Genomic DNA, 11,524 nt, shown 5'->3' on the forward strand with positions numbered 1-11,524 from the left:
TTTGTGTTCGTCATTTTGGTTAATTACTGGAAGATGGTGATTCTGGCTGAATAAAGTATGTTTATTAAAGAACTATGTTTAATGCCTTTTCATTTTTTTTCTAGAATATTGTATGACAGCCTAGCATATAGCACATACTCACTGGATGTTTAATTAACTGAAATATTGACTTAGATGGGATATTTTTGTCACCTTTATTTTGAATGGGCCCTTTGACAACATCTGGTATGCCTTGGCTCTAAATTAGCCAAAGTTTTCTTCAAATTTTTCTTCTTCAAATTTTCAGCCCTTCTCAACAGTAATTGGGTTATTTCAAGATAACTTAGAATTGAGCAAAATGTTTTAAATAAGAGAATAATTTTTCCATTAGAATTTCAGGATGTCATCTCCAAAAAGATCCAAAAATCACTAGGAAGAGCATACTCATTTGACAGAGTGTGGAATTTGGGTCAGGAACAGCAAAAGTCTTACCAATGTCTCCCAGCAGGTACTGGCTATGACAGGAAAGATCTAGGATGTCAGAAGTCTGACGTCCCTGTCAGTGTTCCTTTCTGCAAGGTTCGGCCCTTTCTTCGTTCTATTCCGTCATTGAACTCCATTCCCACTGCAAGCAAACACATCTTTTTAAGACCACACAGTCTGATATTGGTCCAGAAAACATGCCTTTTGTGATAGTAATTGAAGTGAATGAAAACAAAAACAAAACAAAAATAAATAAACAAACAAAAAACAAAACAAAAAAACACTTCTCCTTACTTGCCCTGACTTTTTCTTTTTTTAACATTCAATCGCTGTGTATCATTACAGCCTACCAAGTGAATTTTCCCATCAGGAATACCCTACATTGTTTCAGTCAAAGTTATGATCATGACATTATAATCAACAGATTTCTTTCCTTTTTGGGTTCCTTAAATGTTTTGCTTCTTTATTCTTCCCCTGATTCCCTCCCTTTGACCCTCCTCCATTTCCCATCCTACTCCCCCACAATCTCCAGTATCACCATTGCTCTTCATTCCTTTATACCCTCCAATCTTGAAGTTTTTGCTACAGAGTGCTGACATTCAGTGTATATTGGGTGGGGACATATAATGCCTGTCTTTCATAGTCTGGTGTGTTTCACTTTCATATTTGTTCACTGTCTAGCAAATGCCAGGATCTCATTGTTTTTTTATGGCTGAGTAGTATTCTGTATTGCTTTAAAGGAAGATATTGTGAAATGTCTACGAGATAACCCATTAGACAGGCAGTTCCAACCAACTTCTCAGATCAAGTTGAGAAGAGCCAAATATTTACTTTCCAGACAAATCCTTTGTTCTTGCTCTGCTTTGCTCTGCTGATGTCTTTACAAGGCAGTGGCTCTGTTAACTTAGGGGAAAAACTAGTGAAGGACATATTGGACATATTGCTTTATTCTTTTAAGATTAGAAAGCTCTAAATTTCCCTGACATTATCCTAGCACTACAATGTTTTCAAGTTGGTCCTCCAAAGGCAGGTTATTCCACCAGACATCAATCTTTTTTTTTTTTTTTTTTTTTTTTTTTGGGGGGGTTTTTTTTTTTTTTGGAGAGGGTTTTTTTTTGCTATAGAGGTTGTGTGCACTCGCCAGACAGAGAGAGAAAGAGAGACAGAAAGCGAGAAATTACTCCCCAGGGGGGATGGCCATGCCGCAATCCCTTCTCCTCCATTCTCCTCTCAGGATCTTGGGCATGCACGCACACATGCCCAGCGTGAGTTTTAAGCCACCGGGTCTGGGATGCGAACCACGGTCGACTACATGGGAGTCCAGCGACATAGCCATTACGCTAACTGCTGGTTCCGAGACATCAATTTTAATTTCTCTGTTTAAAAATATAGTTACTGAATGCTTTCTGGAAGCTACTTGACACTGCTGTTCAAGTAAGGTAGAAACTTTTTTGTTTATTTGTTTGTTTCTTTCTTTCTATTTTCTAATTGCCAAAGAGTAGATTGTTTCTTTCTTTCTATTTTCTAATTGCCAATGAATAGAACACTCACCAGAGAGAGACACAGAGAGAGGGCAAGGAAGAAGGAGAATGCACCACCCAATAGAGCATGGTTATGCCACAGTCCCTTCTCCATTTCTCTGTCTTATAGGAATTCCAGGAACACACTCACAGTGCCCAGCATGTTTTTCAAGCCTCGGGGGCTAGATTCTTAGCCACAGTCAACTATATGGAATCTGACTCCCTTAATCACTAGGCTATTTTATTTTTTATTATTAATTTTTTGGGGGAGAAGTTTTTGCTATAAGGTGCATGTGCTCGCCAGACAGACAGAGAGAGACAGAGAGACAGAAAGCGAGAAATCACCCCCCAGGGGGGATGGCCACGCCACACTCCCTTCTCCTCCATTCTCCTTTCAGGATCTTGGGCATGCACGCACACGCGCCCGGCATGAGTTTTAAGCCACAGGGTCTAGGATGCGAACTGTGTTTGACTACATGGAGTCCAGCGACATAGCCATTATGCTAACTGCTGGTACCAAAACAATCTTATATTAAAGAAGAATTTATTAGCATATTTTTAAATGAAATAAAATTTCTAAAACTAAAATGATATGAATATGTGAGTAGAAAAAATCCAATAGAAAGATTAGTGAACAAGTAGACTTCAGTGAAGTGAGGGTGAAAGTGAAATGAGAGTGAATGAACTAAAAGGTAAAACTAAGGGAGCCATTTGAAATGCAGCACAATGAGATAAGATGGCAAATATGTAAGGTCAGTGGAGACCAGCAGGGGAAAAGTCATTGCTAGACACGGAAGGCTGTCACATAGAGATCATGGGCACTGAAGGAAGATCACTTGAATCAAACGTTGTAGTGACTGCTAAATGCCTGTGTGAACTTATGCCTGTTGCTTCAGTCTCTGAGGCTGAGAGGAGAGATGACAACAGAGGCCTACTTCATGGAGATATTGAGATTACTAGAACTGCTAAAACAACTGTAACGCAGAGCATAAAATACCTGAATTGGGCAAGTGCACAGCTGGTAGTCAATAAATGATTTTTCTTTAATTGTCAAAGGAAGACATAAAAAACAAGAGAGAAGGAGAATGCACCCCCCAGTGGGTGTGTGTTCATGCTACAATCTCTTGTCCTTCATTTCTCCACTTTGTGGGGATTTAAGACTTGCACATATATGTGCCTGGCATGTGGCCACTGGGGCCAGAATACAATCCACAGTGAGTCATATAGAATCTGGCTCCCTTAACTATCAGGCTACAGGGTCAGCCAGATCATTACTATTTTTAAATAATGTTTAACACACACGTAAAAGGGGGAAAAAAAAAAACTAGGAAAGATAAGGAAGAATGAGAGAAAATAAATGGAAGATTTCTAAAAATTTTTCTGTTCAAAGGTATATTTTCAAAGTGTATTATGTAACGAACATAATTTCACACACATTAGCCCCTCTAACAATGTCAGTGAAAAATGAGACATGATCAGGATAGGTTATAATAAATATAAACCTAAATAAAGCATGTGTACATGTGAGTGTGTGCATGTGTATACATGTGCACCTGTGTGCATGTTTCTATGTGCCCATACATATGTGTACATTTGGACATTAGTGTGTGGATGTGTGTGTAAAACATGGAATGTCTTAGCCAAAGCAAAATCTCAAAAAGTACTAGAGAGAATGGCCTACGGTCTCCTTCTTCTCCTTGAATGGTTATAATATAGAAAACTTCTCTTTAAGCCAAAATAAATTTTAGAAGACAACACAATACTTCTTTCAAAAGGCTGAGAGAAAGTAGCTGGTAACTGTCCTAAATAATTATTCATAATAACTGCAAGATAAATATTTCCTTGTTTAGAAAAGGACTGAGCAAGTTCAACAGTGTTGAGAAGAAGTTAGGAGATGAGATATTTTGGTTAGAAGGAAATTAGTCCTAAGATTTAAATGAGTGGACTGCAAAAGGAACAAGCAAGCAAATAAACTTCTGAATATACTCAAATATTTAAAAAGCATGGGTTATTCATGAGTGTAAGAATATACTTGGGATGGGTTTCAAACAAGGTGTCTTCAGGTGTGAGATTGCCTCCCTAGAGTACTGCGTTGACCTCCTTGATTCCATTTCACTGACACAGTCCCTGTGAACTCTTCCTTGATTCTACTGTCAATGGACGCCTGGCATTATTCTCTGCCCTAACTGCACTGGAGTGGTATTTACCCCTCAATCATTGCTAAAGTAGCACACAATATCTTAGAGCAGTCTTTCATGTAAAACTCGTTCCTTCTTAAAGATAAGCGTAAGTGTTTATTTGAGGCTCATCCAGCACTTGGGTCACTTCCAGGGGATTTTGAAGCATAGCCTGTGACCAACAGTGTGACTAAATCAGTGGTTAGGAAAACTGAAAGAAGGGGAAAATATTAACTAATTTGTATGAAGACCTTGATTTCAAAGGAAAAAAATAATGCCTAATTTTACATTTCCTTTAAAACTTATAGGGAAAAATTTAAAGGTAATAGCTGCTATGAATAAATGTTCATTGCAACTCTGCTCACATTTATTTGGATTTACTTTGAATACTTTGATTTCAACCTAAACCTACTGTGTTGGGCATCTACAAAAAAATTCTCATTGCAGCCTGCAGATGAGGGTTCTCAGCCATTCCTGCACATCCATTGAAAATGAATGTAAGTGTGGAAACATACACATGAAGGGCTGAAATAAACAGGCACCAGTGTCATCCAGAAGTGTCACATAATCCTTATGTTTACCAGATGGGGACAGATTGAAGGTTCCACTTTGACTAATCTTCCTGAACTTACACAGACATTGCACATTGCTGAGATGCACATTGCTGAAAGCTGTTGCCCAAGAAATGCAGAGTATCCAGGTGAGCTCTACAGCTTCAGGCTGAACTCCAATAGAGAGTTCAGAAGAATCCAGCAGAACATCAAGACTGCCAGCCACATTATCAGATGAAAACCCATCACTTGTACGAGGTAAGAGAGGGAATCTTTGTAACGCTGGAATATAAGCCTGTACTTCTCAGATACCATTGGTCTTAGATCAGCCCCTTTTCCCCTATCAACCCTGCAAGGAGGATGACCAGGATTATTTTAATCTTTATTTCTAATGCAGAGTGGTTTTCTGTGCCCATTAGGACAGGTTTCAGTATGCACGGTGTGAAAATCACAAATATGTTATGAATATAGTGGTGATTTTTGAACAAGTAAAAACTGTGTTGTGCACATAAAAGAGCATTCATTCATTCTTTTAAGCAGTCTTTATTTTAAATGTACCACATAGAAATCACTATTATTGGTGCTGATGCTACAGTAGTACAGAAAACAATATATCTCATAAGGGTATCACAGTTTACTTAGTTTATGTTTATATAATATGATTGAATTTACGTTACAGTAGGTAATATGATACAAAAATACAATAGAGGAAAGATTTCTATGGAAATGGAATGACAAGGGAGTGATGGTTAAACTAACTACTTGAGGCTTCTAAGGAAAGCATATGAAAAGAGAAATTAATGAAGGAGGAAACAGGAAAGGCACCTTAGAGAAAAGGTTTTAAAGCAGGGGAAGAAGTATGAAGTCTAGAGATAGAGCGAGATTTGTTACTGAACAGTGAGAGTTCTAGGAAATACTGTTTGCTTACCCAGAGCAGTAGAAAGAAATGTGTTTAAAATGTATGGAGAGTTCTCATTAAAAATGAGAGAATAAAGAGCAAGATAATATAACTATAAACAATTCATTGGGTACATAGGTACATTAGGAATGTTTATTAAAATGATATGCACACAGGGACCAGCAGTTGGTGCAATGACTTTGTCGCTGGACTCCCATGTAGTCGACCACAGTTCAAGTTCCGGACCCAGTGGCTAAAACTCACGCCTGGTACATGTGCGTGTGTGCCCAAGAATGGAGGAGAAGGGATTGCGGCATGGCCATCCCCCATGGTGGGTAACTTCTCGCTTTCTGTCTCTCTGTCTCTGTATTTCTGGCAAGAGCACACGTCCTATAGCAAAAACTTCTCAAAAAAAAAAAAAACTGATATGCACACAAAAAGCTATCTAAGAAACAAGAAAATGATAAAAGCATACATCAGGGTTAGAAAGATTAGAGACTGTGAAACTGAACTCAAAATTTGAAAGAAAGAAGATAAAACAGAACATAAGAAAATGTGTGATTAAAAAATCATTTCATAAAATACAAACAATAGAAAAACAAAACAAATAAGCCCTTGGATAATGTTATAAGACTTAAGATAAAAATATGGAATAAAGGACAATTTTAAAAGTCAAAAAGAAAAACAATTTAAAAAGAAATAAGGAGTACTGATTATGGGTCAGTAAGGAAAACAACAAATCTCAATCTTCAACTATAAATCTAGACAGAATTGAAACAAACAAGCAAACTTTCAGAACCATTTTGGAATTAACGAAAGGCATCAACAAATTTTGAATTAGCAGCAAAAACAGAAATAGCTTCTGATAAAGGAATTTCAAAATTTCTGGCAAGAAATCTTTCGTGTTTGATAATTTACTTGAAGGACTCACAAAACTCGGGAATGAACCACACTTTGATTATAATTTTATTTTAAAAGGATACAACCTGGGAATAACAAGAAGACTCATTAGATAAGGTCTTGGGGTAAGGCAGAGAGTGGATACAGAATAAGTCATTGACCTTGTGTTCCTCTAGGAACCAGGCGCATCACTCTTCTCACACTTCAGTAGATTTACTAACCACATTACCCACAGTCCCAGTGTTCACAGATTTTATTGCAGTATCTTTAAGTAGCCATGGTCATTTCAGTCACTGGCCATTTAACTACACTCAACCATTAGCCCACCCCTCTCTATATGTTGGGGTGATCCAAAATTCCAACTTTCTAATTGTGAGATTGGTTATTCTGGGGACCAACCTCATCTTAAATCTTTGGAGGGGTGCAAATGAGTCATCTCATTAGCATACAAAGATACTCAGAAAACTCCAAGAGCTTTAGGAGCTCTGTGCTGGAAATCTTTGACAAGGACTATATATACAGAGTCAGTCACCTTATCCTATATCTATGAATTCCATGTTCACCACAGTTTGAAAATATTTTAATAAAGGAAATATTGATTGTATCTTCTTTTCTATTTTTTTGAGAGAGATTTTTGCTATAGGGTACATGTGCATGCCAGAGAGATAGACAGAAAGTGAGAAATCACTCCCCGGGGGGATGGCCACACTGCAATCCCTTCTCCTTCATTCTCCTCTCGGGATCTTGGGCACACACGCACACATGCCCAGCATGAGTTCAAACCAATGGATCCGAGACTCGAACCGGAGTCGACTACATGGAAGTTCAGTGACATAGCCATTATGCTAACTGCTGGTCCCGGTCGTATCTTATTTTCTTGTCTTTATTTCCTAAACTACATAGTGTAACAATCTTTTTTTTTTTTTTAAAGATTTTTGCCATAGGACACATGCACTCTCTAAAGATACAGACAGACAGAAAGAGGGAAAATGAGAAATCACCCTTAGAAGGATGGACCAACGGCATTCTCTTCTCCATTCTCCTCTAGGTATTTTGGGAATGCATGCACACAAATCTGGTGTTTTTTTTTTTGGTTTGGTTTGGTTTTTTTGCCCCAAGCCACCAATCTGGGACTCAAACTATGAGTCAGCCTTAATCACCACACCACCTGATGGCCCAACAACTATTTAAGTATCATTTACATTGCATCAGACATTATAAGTAATCGAGAGATGACTTAAAGTATATGAAAGGAAGTACATAAGTTAGATGAAAATACCATATCATTATGTATGAAGAAATTGAGCATCCATTTTGATATCCTTGGGAGATCTCAGAACCAATCCCTCATGAATACTGAGGGATGACTATATTTTCTTCATTAAATCAAAAATATAGCAGATAACGATACTACAAAGGAAAAATGAAAAATGGAAATCTATTAAAGTTTCTATATTTTAGTTACTAATATTGTTAGTATTATTTGAAAGACAATGGTAGGAAGTTATGATTCATATTGTAATCTTTAAAACAATATTGAGACAATGATTCATAAATATGAAAATGCAGTTTTAAAAAAATGCAGGATCACGAACCAGCAATTAGCGTAATGGCTATGTCGTTGGACTCCCACATAGTCGACCGCGGTTCGCGTCCCGGACCTGGTGGCTTAAAACTCACGCCGGGCGTGTGTGCGTGCGTGCCCAAGATCCCGAGATGAGAATGGAGGAGAAGGGCTTGCGGCGTGACCATCCCCCCTGGGGGGTGATTTCTCGCTTTCTGTCTCTATATCTCTCTCTGTCTGGCAAGCGCACCCGCCCTATAGCAAAAACCTCTCCAAAAAAAAAATAAATAAATAAAAAGACAGGATTGAATGTATATAAAAAAATTAATTAATTATTTAAAAATAAAGAAATGATGCACCAGGAAAATTATATAACACTAAAGAGGGCAAGAAAAGGAAAAGAGAAATAGTGAACTAAATGACAGAGGTATAGAAAACCGAGAGTAATTAAAAAATGTAAATCTAATCATATCACTACTGACCTTGAATGTGAATAATCTAAGTACCCCAGTGAAAAGGCATAGATTTTAAGACTTATTTAAAAGAAAATAAAATGTCCAACTCTGTGCTGTTTCCAAGAGACAGATCATAGGTATAAAGACGCAAATAGTTTGAAACCAAAACAATGGAAACAAAAGGGCCATGTGACTGAATGATGACCAGTCAATGATGATATCAAGCACTGACACCTGGAACAAGTAGAGTTTACCCGATATGGAAAAGAATCATTGCAGATGCAATTAAATTAAGAATCTTGATGTGGGGAGAGTATCTGGGGTTTTCCAAGTAAGTATTAAATTTCTACCACAAATATCCTGATAAGAGAGAAGAGAGGAAATGCACAGAAATGGCAATGTGATCAAAGTGGCTGAAATTGGACTGATTTGACCATAAAAAAGAAACATTGGGACCAGTACATGGCATAGCAGTTATATCGCTGGACTCCCACATGGCCAGCAACAGTTCAAATCCCAGATATGGTGGCTTGAAACTCATGCCAGTCATGTGCATGCCCAAGATCTCAGGAGGATAACAGAGGAAAAGGGATTGTAGTGTGTCCATGCCCCATGAGGGCTGATTTCTCACTTTCTCCCTCACTGTCTCTGTCTCTCTCTGGCTGGCTAGCTCTGCACTCTATGGCAAAAACCTCTTAAAGAAGAAAAAGAGAAAGAAAGAAAGAAAGAAAGAAAGAAAGAAAGAAAGAAAGAAAGGAAGAAAGAAAGAAAGGAAGGAAGGAAGGAAGGAAGGAAGGAAGGAAGGAAGATAGAAAAAGAAAGAAAGGTCAGACACTGGGAATGATATAGGCAAGAAAGACCATTTTGCAGTCTCCAGAGGTAATGTACTAGGACAGAGGTTTACCCAGGAGGAGAAGCCAGCTATCCACAAAAGACCAGCAAATTCTGCAACATTTCTTAAGGGCAACAACTTTGTTCGGAACAGAGCGTAAAGAAGTCCATGCCTAAGGCATTGTCAAAAACAACAAAATTGGGACCAGCAAATGGTGTAGTGGTTAAGGTGCTGAATTCCCATTGTGGTTGACTGTGATTTGAGTCCCAGATCTGGCAGCTTGAAAATCATGCCAGGTGCATGCACATGAGTAACCAAAATTGCCGGAGGAGAATAGAGGAGAAAGGATTGTGGTATGACAATCCTCCCCAGGGGGTGATTAAGAGTGGACTAGTAGATTCATTATACTGATAGCAACAAGTGAAATGGTATACCAGCTAGAAATTTAACAAAGAGATCCAGAAAAAGACACACTCTTGGCAGGTTATAATAATTCTCAAAGACTATGAACACCCTACCCCTATAAGACTCAATTTTAATTGGATCACACTGAAAAAAAAAAAGAAAAGAGAAACAGAGAGAGAAATAATAGTAATGCCTCAAGATATTGTTGAAAGCAATACAGAAACCAACTAACTAATAAGAGAGACTAACAGTTGGATGATATCCAAATGCGACAGATCAATGAGAAACTTAATAGTGAGATAAGGGAAAAGAGTTTTAAAGGCCCAACTAAATTCCCAGTCATCTCTGGTAGTCAGATTATGCCAAGGCCAAGACTTCATTCTCCAAAAAAAAAAATCAATTTGTACACCAAAGAAGAACTAGACTTCAAGGAACAAGTTTAACTGAGTCAATAAGTAAGAAATAACAACAGTAAACTCTGGGGTGAAGGTTTGGTGTCCAGGATCACTGGGATATATTATATAATGTGTCCCATTTTCAGCAACAACAAAAATTAAGAGATATTTTAAAATGTTAAGTATGACTCATTCTCAGGAAAAACGGGCAAAAGAAACTGCCTTGATGATATTTTTATTGCCTCCCATATATCTTAGATGGGAGCTGCCTCCAAGCTGGAACAGCCAACAGGCACAGATGAAATAAACTTCCAATACACATGTTTTCCTTCACCACTAGATGTGGTCAAGAGCAGCTTAATTACAGAAAATATTTTTGATAATACTTATTTTATTCCAGCCAAACACAATCAAGGAAACCACAGGTTCCCTCACCCTTGCCCGATTATGGTGGGGCCAAGTGGTAGTTCATCTCCCGCGCCCAGCATCCTGCTCTGTGGAGTAGTGCCTCTGATTCCATCTCAGGGCAGTTGTAAGTGAGATGAGCAGAGAGCCTATCTTCCACTCCCTCCCCGAGCTGGAAGGGCTCAAGTTCAACTGGAAGGGCAACGTGTGCAAGGCTGAGCAAGAGCTGATCTCACATTCTCTGCTCAGTGGAAGCATAACACGCTACATAAATGTTACTGGCTTCCTTCTTTAGTGTCTCTCAAAACGGTGACCCAGGCAGGTGTCTCTGACAGAATGGATAAGTAGATGACAGTATTCTCATGAAGGAATTCCATGAAATTCTCCTCAAGGAAAGAAAATGAGTAGATCTTACAGATAAAGAAAGCTGAAGAAAATGGCCCAGCAGGTGGTATGGAGGGTAAGGTCCCTAGATCTCACCACATGGCCAACTGTGTGGTTTAAGTCCAGATCCTGTGCTTGAAAAACACACTGCGCTTGTGTGGGTGCCTGCCAGAAATCCCAAAAGGAAAATAGAAGAGAAGGGATTGAAATGTAGCCATCTCCCCTGGGGGGTGATTTCTCACTCCCCCGCCTTCTCTCGTGAGTGCATGCACCCTGTATTAAACTTATTTTAAAAAATAAGAAAATAATAAAGTCAACCCTAGGAGACTACCGTAAATAAGATATGATATTTGAAATTTAAAAAATAAGTCAAACTAAACAACATATTGTTTTGAGGTAAATACACATTTGATGAAGGTTGTTTGTTTGTTTGTTTAAGAAAGAACATGGTATTGGCACAAGAACAGACATGTGGACCAACGGAACAGAATTGAGTCCACAGGAATAAATTCCCAATCATTCAGTCAACTGATTTTTGACAAGGGGTACCAGTCAATCCAGTGGGAAAAGGAAAAC

This window comes from Tupaia chinensis, unplaced genomic scaffold (genome assembly GCF_000334495.1).
Source record: "Tupaia chinensis unplaced genomic scaffold, TupChi_1.0 Scaffold000294_2, whole genome shotgun sequence".
NCBI lineage: Eukaryota > Metazoa > Chordata > Mammalia > Scandentia > Tupaiidae > Tupaia > Tupaia belangeri.